Here is a 13,466-nt window from a genome sequence, read left to right on the forward strand (position 1 = left end):
CTTTTGATGGACACACATTTGGCTATTTTTATTCGCGCACGTATTTAGAGGAAATTATGTAGAGGAACAGGATGGAGTTTCATCGCCCTCGGCGACGAAACTTCCCACCCATCATCCTGAAATAAAGTTGTTGTTGTTGTTGTATTTAGAGGTTCACGAGTTTTACCGAAGGCGACCTCTCCCACCTTAAGGGGGAATCACTTCTTCGCAAGACATAATAGAGAACGTTTGTTCGCACAGCGCTCAGAAACGGCGTAAAATATCGTCAAAACAGAAGTACTGGCGTGTTCACGAATGGCCATTTTTTCGCTGCCTCCTATTGAAAGAAAAGTAGGACCGAAGGTTTGCGCGTCCCTTTCAGGGACCATCTTAATCCCCTCAAGACGGCGTGTTTTTCGGGCGCGATCTTGTTCGGCCCTAGCTTCGAGTGTTGTTGAACTCCACCAAATTGGTGGCGCTGTCGAACACTACGACGTCATTTGTTTACAAACAGGGAGAGTTCTATAAGAGCTGCCGCCTTAAAATACAGGGTGTTACCCTATAAAAGTCTACCCGTGCCGCCATGCCGTACTCGCCAATTACTCAATGCAGGTGGCACATTGTGCGGTCTTCATATAAAGCTCATAAGGACATTTCATCTTGGTAAATTTCGAAGTGATTGAGCGCCGCAGCACGAAGTTATAACTCAAAACGTGAAATTCCCGTAGTCAAAACAATCAAGATGGCGGCGTTGAGAAGAGCAGTTGACATGCTGCTCCCCAGACGGCGACGTGTCGCATATCCCGCCAGCCGGATGGAACTGCAGTTTTCATTTCGCTTTCGTGTAACTGTCGTATTTTGCTCAGAAGTAAGCAACGTGGGGAACGAAAATACCGACGTACTCACCAGACGGTCTGCTTACTGAAAGGCAGTGAAATAACCAGGTCCCCCAAGGTCGCCATTTTCCCATGTATTTGTTCCTATCCCGATGCGTGCAATGCCGGAGGCCGCCCTTAGATACCCCATTGTTACCAGACGTTGGCTTGCGTTTGATTGTAGCGCGCTAAAGATCCAGTTGAAGCAGAATCCAAGCCAGGCCAAGTCACCCAAGGAGAAATGGACGACTGCGCCTGCGGCGCCTGGTACGACAGGTACGCTATGTGATGCACGCAGCCGTGCACTAGATCCTTCCGATCGCTCAACACGTTTAAAAACGGGACCAAAAAGTAAAACACGACACAGGAAGTTGTTATACGCGTTTTATTTGGACATATAAAGACTAGATTCATTCGCAGAAACAACAAAAACATTTTGCCGCTAAACTTAGCGCGGTGAAGTGGTCCGGAACGGCAACAGTGGGGTATCTAGTGGCGGCCTTCTTCGTTGCACGCTTTTCCGAGGTGAGTTTGGGGGACCTGGAAATAACATAACGCGGGGACGTCTCTGCCTGGATGGACGGATGGATGGATTGCCAGAGCGACACGTCGCCGTCTGGGGAACTGTGTCACAACTGCGATTCACAACACCGCCATCTTGGCTGTTTTGACTATACGGGAACCTCACGTTTTGCGCTATAACTTTGCGTTACGATGCTGAATCACTTCGATATTTACCGTGATGGAATGTCCGTGTGAGTTTTATACGTAGATAACACATCGTACCACCTGCATTGAGTAATTGGCGAGCACGGCATGCCGGCGCGGGTAGACTTTTATAGGGTAAGACCCTGTATATCTGTTGATTGCTGAGAAAATGCATAAACCATGTTGGATACAGCGGCGGACCCAAGAAGGGGGGGGGGGGGGCGATCGCCCCAAAAAACGTCAGTTTCTACATATGATTTCCCTCTCCCCCACAACCAACTCGAGGGTCTGGATCCGCTCCTGGTTTGATTCCCTGGTTTGGGGACCAAGTATGCCCTGTTGATCGGAATATGGGAAGGGATTTTGACTCGTGGCTATTCAATGCTGACTCGTCCTAATGTGTTTCGTTGCTTTGGATTCTACAGAGCTGGTCGAAATAGGGCAATACATCCATTCCATCTCCTTAAGATTCATTCCTTCTTACAGCGTTGTGGTGTTGCTGCTGTTTTTGAGGTGAATACATCTTTAAAATCTGCAAACGGAGAGGCTCCTGATTGGCTGGCTGCTAGGCATCATGAGGCATTTTCATTGGTCGCATGCCCAGTGTTGCCTGAATGATCTCAAACTATGGGCTCTATGGGGAGCTGTTGGCTGTTGCGTCCTCTTCGCGCTGGCCGCGACGGCTGTGTCCTGTGCGAGAACTCCACCGCAGTGCACGTTGCGTTTGAGAGCGGGCGGGGTAGGTCGAGAGAGAGAATCCTATTTCTCCTCACTCTCTTGTTTCTTCTCTCTCAAGCTATCGGGAAGCAGTCGGGAAAACGTTGGCGATATCCGCCAGTTCTGAGCCAAAACGGTCCCATTGCGATCCCGAGCTTCCCCCGGTAGGCTGAGCTGCTTGGGAACCGATAGCCTCTGACAGTCGGAGACATGACATCACACCCAAAAGAGACCCTACCAACGCAAACTGGCGCGGCGTCTTTCGACAACCACGGGCTTATCGAGCGATGACGGTGGCATGCACAGTGTGTACTAGTGTTGTTCGTATCGCCGTTACAGTAATCGATACTTTTTCGGTATCGGAGTGCGTATCGCGATACTTTTTTAAGTCGGTATCGGAAATGTATTTCCGTTACAAATTTATGGTAACGCGATCTTTGTACCGTTACCGCTACCGATACGTTTTAGTGCCCCATGCACCCTTATATACCGACCATATTTCTCACTCTTATTCATTGTCAATGGTCCGCCTAGCCCTCGACAAGCAGCTTGTGGACACGCCTACGTGCTCCGTAACCGGAATTATGGAATTACAGTGAGCCCTCGTTATTATGACCATGGTCGTTCCCGAAAATTTTGGTCATAATGCGGAATTGTCATATTAACGGGGGGATTTGCAGAGGTTTCACTGCATTGTTCCCCAGGAGTACGGTCGTAAAGCACGTATGTCAGATTATAGGGGGTCATATTAACGAGTGTTCACTGTACAGTGAACCCTCGTTATTATGACCATGGTCGTTCCCGAAAATTTTGGTCATAATGCGGAATTGTCATATTAACGGGGGGCATTTGCAGAGGTTTCACTGCATTGTTCCCCAGGAGTAGGGTTGTAAAGCGCGTATGTCAGATTATCGGGGGTCATATTAACGAGGGTTCACTGTATATCAGTTATGCGTTCACCGTTTTCTGAAGGAAATAACCGCGCTGTGTTCAACAAAAGAGTTGAGGTCATCGAACAGAGGTCAAGACTTTGACAATGCGCTCTGGATTCCACTGCTTAGCTGCCGTGTCGCACTGAGTCAAGCTCACATGTACTGTTGTATTGTTAACTTCCGATAGGATTCCTTGGTCATTGGACTCCGTGCTATGTGTGGGCATGACACTAACCTAATTGTCACACTGGCCTCTGTCGGCTTCCGGAGAGACCACGGCTTGCAAGGATGGCAGAAGACGATTTCAAGAACCAGCTATTGATTAAAGTCAATCATAACGTTTCCGAGCTACATGTGAAATAAGCTGTCTTTTCACTGCAAAACTGTTCACGTAAGCGATATTTCTATGTTGCGTCATCTCCTTATTTTAAACAAAAGTATCGCCAGAAGTATCGCGTTACTTTTTTTTAGTAACGGTAGCGGTACTCCGTTACCTTAAAAAAAGACGTATTGATATCGGTATTTCGATATTTTTTACTCAGGTAACGAGTATCTGTATCGCGATACCATATTTCGGTAACGGGTACAACACTGGTGTGTAACCATCCATTATATCCGCAATGCGCTGCACAGCAGCGTATACAGAGAGCATACGGCAGCGTAAGCTTACGGGGTCGGCAAAGGTTGTCACTGCTCTGACTGTCCGTGTTTCCGAACCTAGGAAACTGGCGCCCCCATACGGTAACGTGAACGGCCGATTTTGCCTCATTGGGTAGGCATGTATAGGAAGGTATGTAATAGGAGTGCTGTGTTGTCTGTGTTTTTTTAGTCCCCCCACTGGGGTCTTATCGATTTTAATGTAATCTGTTAGACGTTACGCGTTCTGTTGTCTGTGAATCTTGATTCTAACATTAGCTTTTAAGAGAACATCGTAAGATATCTCTGACATAAATGCCCATACTGGCAAACCGATGTCCTGTAGTTTCACTGTCCTATGCGAGACGTATTCATGAAAAAAACCTTGCGGTATTAGCCCGACTACTGACCCTGGATTTTCTTTTCTTCTTTTTGCCTTTATGTTGTCTTGTATCTGGTGCAGCGGAGTTCTCAATATCACACCAGGAACTTCTAGGCTGGGCAATATCCGATGGCGCTCGCTAGTACGAGAGATTAACGAGAGATGGCGAAAGCTGTTCGCCCTTGTCCTGATTGTAGTGTTGCTGGCGGCCGTTTTTGTCGGCGGCGGCGTTGGGTCAAAGTTGGGACGCCGCGCAGTTCGGCGCGGGCCCGCAACGTGCTCACCACACTCGCGCTTATCAGTCGCATTTGTCGTATCGGCGTTATCAGTCATAATTGAGGGCAGGTTGTCAATAGTGAGTTTTAGTATACGGTACGCTGTCGCCTTTGCGTACGTATGGGATAGCGTGGTGGTTGTGCGCAATGCGCAAAGCTCTGGTTACGTCCTGCGCGTGCGCAGAGCCACTAACGTTATCCCTTGCGTACGCAAAGGAGATAGCGTACGATGTACTTTATAAAACTCTCCAATACAGTATCAAGGATCTGCCGTTCCTTGTAACCAGCTCCAGGGAAGCGTTTTTCAAACCACTAACGTCCATAGCAATCGTAATGAGAACTCTGTTGAAAATCAGTTTAGCTTGTTTCATGAATCGTGCTGCTATAAGTCATCCTGACATGACGAGTTGCTTACGCTCACTTCGTCCTCTTCTTCCACAAGCTGGTGGTGAATTTTGGGATGAAAGTAGTTTATAGATCACCGTTGTCTCGCGACGTAAAGCCCCCAATTATTATTAGCATTAGCCAGGGTTGGCTACCGGAAACGGAAACGAGAAACGCTAATTACCGAAATTCAACAGGAAACGGAAATGGAAACGGAAACAAAATTGTTTTAGTTCCCACTATACCAGAAACCGAAACGGAATTCAAAAGTGGTAACGTTAACAGAAAGCAAATTCGCAGGACGCTTACCTCAGTGTTTTCGCGTTAATATGAAAATTATATATATATCCGCACTATTCTTCCAGTCATCATTCATTCATTCGTTTATTTTCGGGACTTTCTTTCGCGTTGAGCCCACTGCGCAGCAAGATGGACGCGAAAGTTTTGGATGACGTGTTATTTTTGCGCTCTAGCGGAGACTTTTTGAACCTTAAAGTATTTCCGCAACCTAGAGATGCATCTACTTGCGGTGTATAAGATTCGTGACGAACTTTACATTAAAGTCTTTGGTGTGGCTGCCCTTTTGCATCTATTATGTAACTAGAATATCTGACATGAAAAAGCCAAAACTAGACAGTACGAGTTCCGGATGAGAAACAGAAACCAGTACCGGAAATTACCTCGGAAACGGGAACGGAGACAGAAACCGCTACCGAAAATCGTCCAGAAACGAGGGAGGAGGAGGAGGAGGAGTGTCGTTGGGAGGAACCCGAGAGGTCTGCCTGCCTGATTAGGCGGCATGTTTCTCGGGAAGGGAAAGGTGGTGGAGAGGAGGAAAGGAAAGGGTGAAGTGGAAGACCGAGCGGAATCCGCTCGGGGGGAGGATAGCTGCGTCCATGGGCCGACTTCAGGGGAACTGTGTCGGCATACGCCTATTACACATCTGAGGGAAACCCAGGAAAAACCCCAGACGGCACAGCCGGCCCGCGCATTCGAACCGCGGACCTCCCAGTCTCCAAGCGCACGCGTTACCGCTGCGCCACCGGAGCTGGTCGTCCAGAAACGGAAACGAAAAGGCGAGTTTTTCACTTATCAGAAATGGAACCGGAAACAATAATATTTTCGGTAACCAACCCTGTTATTAACTACTTTATATGCTCTCTAAGATTTCTAGCATGTTATAGCCCTATCAAAGTGACACGAGTTCGTAACATTGTGACACAATATTTAATTGGGCATTTAATGCTCGTGCATCCGTAATGCACATGATCCTCGCCTGCCCACGGTTCATTTGCACCCGTCATATCTCCACAAGCGATAACACACACATACACACACAAAGAGAGAGTGCGAGAGAAAAGAAAACGTGTTTTCTCCTGAACTTTTCTGCAGCTTCGTTAGTTGTCAATTTAACTACAACATTCAATTGTATTATATGCTAGGTCACGTAGACGTTCAAAGACTAATACCCCAGTCAGACGGCATGCTCGAAGGACTTCGTGGAATTTTCATTTGCAAAAAATGACCTCTCAGAGCCGTGTCAGACGGCAGCCCAAAGGACCTTTCTAAGAAATGACCATCAACGCGAAAGGAGGCCCCCAAGGGCATTTGAGGTGCAGAAAGGAGCAATCTCGACAACAGTGTTATGCCATTGTACCCTCGGTACCTTCGCAGCTGAATGTAGGAAAACCTATAAAATGCGGATAATAGAGTGAAACTGTGTAAACGTATTTAGATATCCTATTTAGATAAGTGCATATGACTTCTGCATCTTGATTTGTGGCGCACAGACCGACTTCAAATTTCCACAGCAGACAGGGAAAACGAAACCGAAAAAGGGAGCCGGTGAGAGCAGTCAGTTGAGGAGCACTCTTTTCCCGTCTGTCTGGCAGGCGCCCCCGAACAAAGGTCATTTGAGAGGCCGAAGGTCATTTCTCGCAATTGACATTTGAAATGATGTCTGACTAGGGTATAACATTTCTCGACATTTCAGTCAGTCAATACATCTTGTAGGAAAGGCGTTTTTTGTATCAGCAGCTGCAATCAAGAACTGGCTACACAGCAATAAGAACGGTCGGCCTTGTCCTGCAGTTGAATAATGAGGTGAGGTGTAGACAATTCTTAGAACGTGAATTGCCCCCGTGCTTTCGTCACCGCTGTAAGTGATTATTTCATCGAAGGAATTCGGCAGTCAATGCCGCGAGTGAACTTCAAAGAGTGGGACACCTACCCTATAACAAGTCCGTATAAATACCGATCTCGCTCTCTGCAGATGATGACAAAGACATCGGCGCATTGTCGGCGATTGAAGGGACGCTCGTCGAATGTAATTGAACTCGCGTGACGAACTTTAACTATGCAGCTTTTAAGTGTCGCAGTAACCGAAGCATTACGGATGAGGTACTCAAAATATTTGCAATATATATATATATATATATATATAAACTAGTTTTGCCCACTTGCCTGTCGCTCTTTTAACTAGCACAGCAATGGGGTAGAGTATCGCCTGTGGCGATGAACCTCCCCACTCTCCATAGTCAAAATAAAGTTGTTGTTGTTTTAACTAGCATTTTGTTAACACGTATTTCCGCAGGGACTCACTCACACGCATTTTAATTGTATATAGACAGGTACCAAACAGTGTGTGGTTATCCGCAGACAGCAAGAATTGTGCCACTTTCAAAAACGCGTCCTAACAAAACGCTTTCACTATATTTCCCGCTCAATAAACGGACCTCATCATCAAAGGTATTTTTTTTTTTGCGCATAGCTGCGAAAAAGACGCGAAAACACACACATTCAAACAAACAAACAAATAAAAAAAACGCTAAAGTCGGTAGCTTAGATTTTTTTCTTAACGTCCGTGGTATATGCGTTTTTTCTCATCACATGAGCAAGCACGAGGGCTGCCTTCGTATTGAATGCCTGAACTCACGTGACGGATGACCTCATAGTTGACAAGCCGTTACCCTCAGGTGGGGGCTACCTATCAGAAGAGGTGTGCGTGTTCCAAATACGAGAGTGCTTCGCGCGCAAACAGCCACTTGAGGCGCGACGACAGCTGTTGCGTGGCGTACACGTGGTAACTTTGAGGTAACGTTTCAAGTACTGCACAAGCCTGCAGGGGCTTAATCGCTTGCACGCGTTACGAGCTAACAATGGGCGGGGTACTCGTCGAGAAGGTCACGTGATAAAAGACGTGCACGGCGCTCTCTCGGGCGATACGTGAAGGCCGTGGTATACGTCACGCGCGATGTGTCACGTGCCCATCTTTTTGAATTTCCCGCCACTCGCTACCATACGGTGTAAAAAGTAGTATGGATTATAGGACAGGCCATTTCAGTTTACAGTGGATGTATTCGAGGGTCGCTATGTTTGCATGGTAAATGCGCCCCAGGTCATACCTGGGTAGTAATGTCATTACTGTAATGAAATTACACTAATGAATTACTTTTTCTGGTAATTTGTAATGTAATGCATTACTTTTGACATTATGCAATTTGTAATGTAATTTAATTACATTTGGGCAGTGATTTTAACGGCATTACGCATTTCGTTTTCAAAAGAATAAAGTGTTCCGGTTTGTGGCATTGGAGAATCATTGTTTGCGGGCCCCATCCCCCAGATAATGTTCCTGTTGTTGTGATACATTAATGTGGAACGATACGTCATATGTGGCACACTAGTTTAACGTCTAGAAGAGACAAATAGAAAGTGTCACTAAGCTCGCTGTAATGACTTTGTAATGTCATCACTTTTCCGTAGTAATTGTAATGTAATTTCATTACATTTCAGTTGCGGTAATGAGTAATCTAATTTAATTACATTCTAGCTGGAGTAATGAGCAACGTAATTTAATGACATTCTAGAAGTAATTTACCCAGGTATGCCCCAGGTGCAGTGAATACGGTTAAAAGTTTATATGTTTTATGATAGTGAGGGGTCGTATGAACTGTTTCCGGCAGAGTACTCTGAATCATTTCATGATCCCTTTAATGCTTAACTGCTTACCAAAAGCTTTTTACCCATCCTCACGTCCTTGAGGTGAAGAACAAATTGAATTGAAACGCGTTTGGGCAGCTTATTGTCTCTTGCTCTCATATAAAGCGGGTGTTCTCAATGGGAAGACGGCAGAAGATATGGCAGAAGATACCGGCCGATACGCATTTTATTTATCGTTTATTTATCTTTCACTTTAAAACGGCCGACTTGGCGAAATTTGCGAAGAGTTAGCTACGTATACGAGGGGTGTTCAAGTCAAACGGGGACTTTCTGTCCCCTGAGTGTACAAATGGCTCGCGCTACTTCTTTTTCGTCATTTTCACACGCGACAGGCCTCCGCGTTCACCACGTGGTGGTCCAAAGTTTGTGCAAAACAGAAGACACATGCTGGACAAGATGGCCGACAACGAGGTGAGCGCGCACCTCGAACAGTCATGAAGTTTCTCGTGAATGAAGGCGTAAAGTCATCTTAAATTCACAGAAGACTTCAGACTCAGTATGGCCACGGTAGACTTAGCCGCAGCAAAGCGTTTGACTGGTGCAAACGGTTCCGAGACGGCCGTACATCAGTGCAGGACGATCCCGGCCGGGGCCGCTCAGAGCCCAGAGTTCCTGAGAACATCCAACTTGTGGAGCGCCTAATTCTCAAGGACGTATACGGATAACATGTCTCGAACTGGCTCGAAAGACGAACCTTTCTGTGGGAACGTTGAGCACTGTCATCTATGAACACCTCCAGTTTCGGAAAGTTAGTGCCCGTTGGGTCTAGAGGCAGCTCTCCGTGTTTGACCTGCAGAGAAGACTGGAAGTCTCCCAAGAGCTAAGGTACCGTTTCGACACTGAAGGACAGCCGTTCCTTGATCGGATCATCACGTGCGATGAAACGTGGGTGCACCATTTCACTCCTGAGTCTAAAACAGTGGAAGCATCCGGACTCGCCAGCTCCCAAGAAGTTCCGAAGCACCCCGTCTGTGGGTAAGGTCATGGCCACGGTTTTCAGGGACAAGGCTGGCGTTGTTCATGATGATTTTCTGCCCAGTGGTACCACCATCAATAGTGCATATTACTGCCAGGTTCTCAGGGACGTGTATAAGGCGCTGAAGCAAAAGCGGCCGGGCCTCATCACCAAAGGAGTTCTCCTCCAACAGGATAATGCACGCCCGCATACCGCGCATCTCACGACACGCACCTTACAGGAACTTGACTGGGAGTTGCTGCCACATCCTCCTTACAGTCCAGACCTCGCCCCCAGCGATTTCCATCTCTTCGGTCCACTGAAGGCGTTCCTTGGGGGCCACCACTTCAGCTGCGACGACGAGGTCAAGAATGCGGTCCGATCATGGCTGCTACGCGCCGTTAAGGATTTCTACGCTGCTGGCACCCAAGCCCTCGTGAAACGCTGGGACAAATGCGTTAGTGCAGCTGAAGATTAGGTTGAAAAATAAACTTAATTTCTCGCCTGTAAGTTGATTTTACTTTTGCGAAAAATGAAAAGTCCCGGTTTGACTTGAACACCCCTCGTAGATACGGTTCCACCGAGTTGCTGACACATGATAAGAGATGACACTTTACAAAAGAAAAATATCTCCGATGTCAGCCGTCGTGCTCTCATTTAAGCGCTCGTTCATGTAGGTAGTTGTTATCTCAGGAGGTAACACTGCTGTGGACTCCCACATTATCACGGTGACGTAGAACCCCAGAATTATCTACCAATCACAAAGTCTGTGACAAAACGCGGATACTGGCGTCTGTTCCGGCTTCCTCGATCATTTCAAGCTCAAGATACGCAACACTTGCGCTATACCGTATTTCATTTTTTCCAATAATAGAACGTTTTAGAAAGATAATAGAAAGCGTAAGCGCACCCCAACTTCCTACGCACTGACTTGAATGTGCATGATGCACTGGTCGCTTCAGTGCAACGTATGTTGCGTTTCTTTGGTCGTTCTATCCGCCCTTCGTTCGTTTGTACGCTCAACCTACACCAGCACACTGCACTGCGCTGCTCGAAGACAACACTGTACGTACTGAGTTTCCGACTGTAACGTTACGACGCCGACATGGCGCCATCTATGAGCGGTGGGAGGCAATGACACGACTCCTGTGAAGGAGAAGTGGCAAAGCCCACCCTGACACAAAAGGGTTAGGACCACTACCTGTGATGGCCACTAACTACTTCTACAGTACTTTAACTATAACTACTAACTACATCGCGATGGAGTAGTTTAACTAGTAGTTCAACTACTTTTCAGGGGAGGTACTCCTGAGTACTGCAATGTATTTTAACTACATGTCTAACTACTTGCAGCGATAAAAGTGAAGATTTAGTACACATGCACGGCACAATTGCTCTGCACCTCCGTTGTCAACAAACAAGTAGCTCGAGGTAAAAGTCGGAAGCACAATCGTGCCGCAAAGCTTGCGGCAAAATCGGAAGTAGTTGACGCCCGCAGTAACCTAACTACTGTAGTTAACTACTCGAAATATTAGTTTAACTAGTAGTTACACACTACGTTTCTGCAAGTAGTTGATAACTACTTTTTAACTAAAATCAGGTAGTTTAACTACATGTAGTTAACTACTGGCCATCACTGACTACTACTAGTGTGTGGGTTACTATGACATTCCGTTCGCTTAGCTGTCTCGTTTAACTGCGGTGCGCACTGCGCACTACCGGAGTTGAGTGTGGGGGGGGGGGGGCGTACGCTCCAGTGTCCCCACCCGTTTTCTATAAATATTTTCTTAAATCCTTATAGACATCACTGATATCCAGGTCGAAGGTTTACATAGTACGAGCTTTGTGCTACGGCAAAATATGCATGGCAATAATAGCACGTGACAAACGGTCCTCGTGCAGTACCAAGTATCTCGACGTTGTCGCAGAAGACAAACTACCTATCAGTTCTGTTTTAAAATTGTGGCGGCTCCAATAGACGTCTACCCGAGAAACGTCATTATGACGTTGGTGGACAGACTGAAACCGAAACAAATCGGAAGGGGAGGGCTGGGTTCCACGAATGGGCACTTGTTCGCTGCCTCCTATTGAAAGAAAAGTAGGACCGAAGGTCGCGTCCCTTTCAAGGACCATCGTAAACCCCTCAAGACCGTGGTTTTCGGACTCAACCTTGTTGGCCTCCTTGCTTCGAGCGTAGTTCAACTCTACCAAATTGATGGCGCTGTCGAACACCTATGACGTCACTTGTTTACAAACAGGGATAGGTCTATAGCGTCTGTAAGTTCCAAAAAGGTGAATTAATGTTTTGACGTCTAGTTACTAAGTAAGTCAAGTACTGTTTATCTGCCCAGTAGTTAACTACATGTAGTTATACTACTATTTCGAGTAGTTAACTACAGTAGTTAGGCTACTGCAGGCGCCAACTACTTCCGATTTTGCCGCAAGCTTTACGGCACGATTGTGCTTCCGACTTTTACCTTGAGCTACTTGCTTGATGAGAACGGAGGTGCAGAGCAATTGTGCCGTGCATATGTACTGAATCTTCACTTTTATCCCTGCTTGTGATTCATATGTAGGTATCCAAGAACACTATAGAATGGGATTGGTGTTGATGGACAACGTTAAGTAGTTATAGATGCAGCTAAAATACACTGCAGTACTTAGAGAAGTAGTTTTAACTACCTCCCCTGAAAAGTAGTTGAAGTGCTAGTTAAACTACTCCATCGCGAAGTAGTTAGCAGTTATAGTTAAGCTACTGAAGAAGTAGTTAGTGGCCATCACTGCTATTTATTCCAATTTATTGCGCACATGAATATGTTAATATATTACGCAGGAACGAGGGTATGTCATACTAAGTTAAAATTGTATTTAAAAAAAAATCTTGATAGCACTAGTCATGTCGATGGGCCTACATAGCCCCATCGCCCCCACCCTTAAATCCGACTCCGGCTTTGTCATTTGTTTATGTATTTCTTTTGCCAATCAAGTACTTCACTCATGAATAAATCATCATCCACCGACAAGCGCTTGCGCGTAACTTGCCAGGTTCCCGAAACAGTGATCGAGCGTCGTCGGGTTGATCCAGACTTGTACGTATTTTGAGTACGTACTCAAAATACAGTAGTTTAAATACTTTTTCCGGTATTTTGTACTTTACTCAATACTTTTTGTGAGAAGTATTTTTAATGTATTTAAAATACTTTTTTCGGTATTTGCTACTCAGTACTCAAAATACTTTCCTTCCTCGTCAAGCCATATCCAGCACACTTCCCGCCGTGCCGAGATTTTCAGCTCACTGGAATTTAACCCCCTTTTCTTCTTTCTTTTTTTCAGGAATTCGCGAATCTATCATATCCTCTTGTACAATAGGCTGGTCCCACCTTGCTTGTCAATAGCCAACTTCGTCAGAAAGCCGTTCCTATTCATATTGACAGGTGAATCACCAGGGGATTAGGTACAAGAGAACCCCAGCATTTATTTCCTTGGTCACCAAACCAATAAACACGTGCCACAGGTTGAAAGACCCGAACGGACATACAGGACGGATTACGAATTGGTTCAGAACATATCAACAAAGTTTACTTGAGTTCATCAAAGTTCACCAAACATTGACACCAAGAC

The 13,466-nt window shown here is 46.1% G+C and overlaps 1 protein-coding gene across 1 annotated transcript in view; it reads left to right on the forward strand.

Annotated features, from left to right (window-relative positions):
• The window catches only part of LOC135386350 (cell adhesion molecule Dscam1-like), a 357,610-nt gene that overhangs the window by 109,279 nt on the left and 234,865 nt on the right, over window positions 1–13,466 (forward strand). The window lies entirely within an intron of this gene.

The sequence above is a fragment of the Ornithodoros turicata genome, chromosome 2, assembly GCF_037126465.1.
Source record: "Ornithodoros turicata isolate Travis chromosome 2, ASM3712646v1, whole genome shotgun sequence".
Classification (NCBI taxonomy): domain Eukaryota; kingdom Metazoa; phylum Arthropoda; class Arachnida; order Ixodida; family Argasidae; genus Ornithodoros; species Ornithodoros turicata.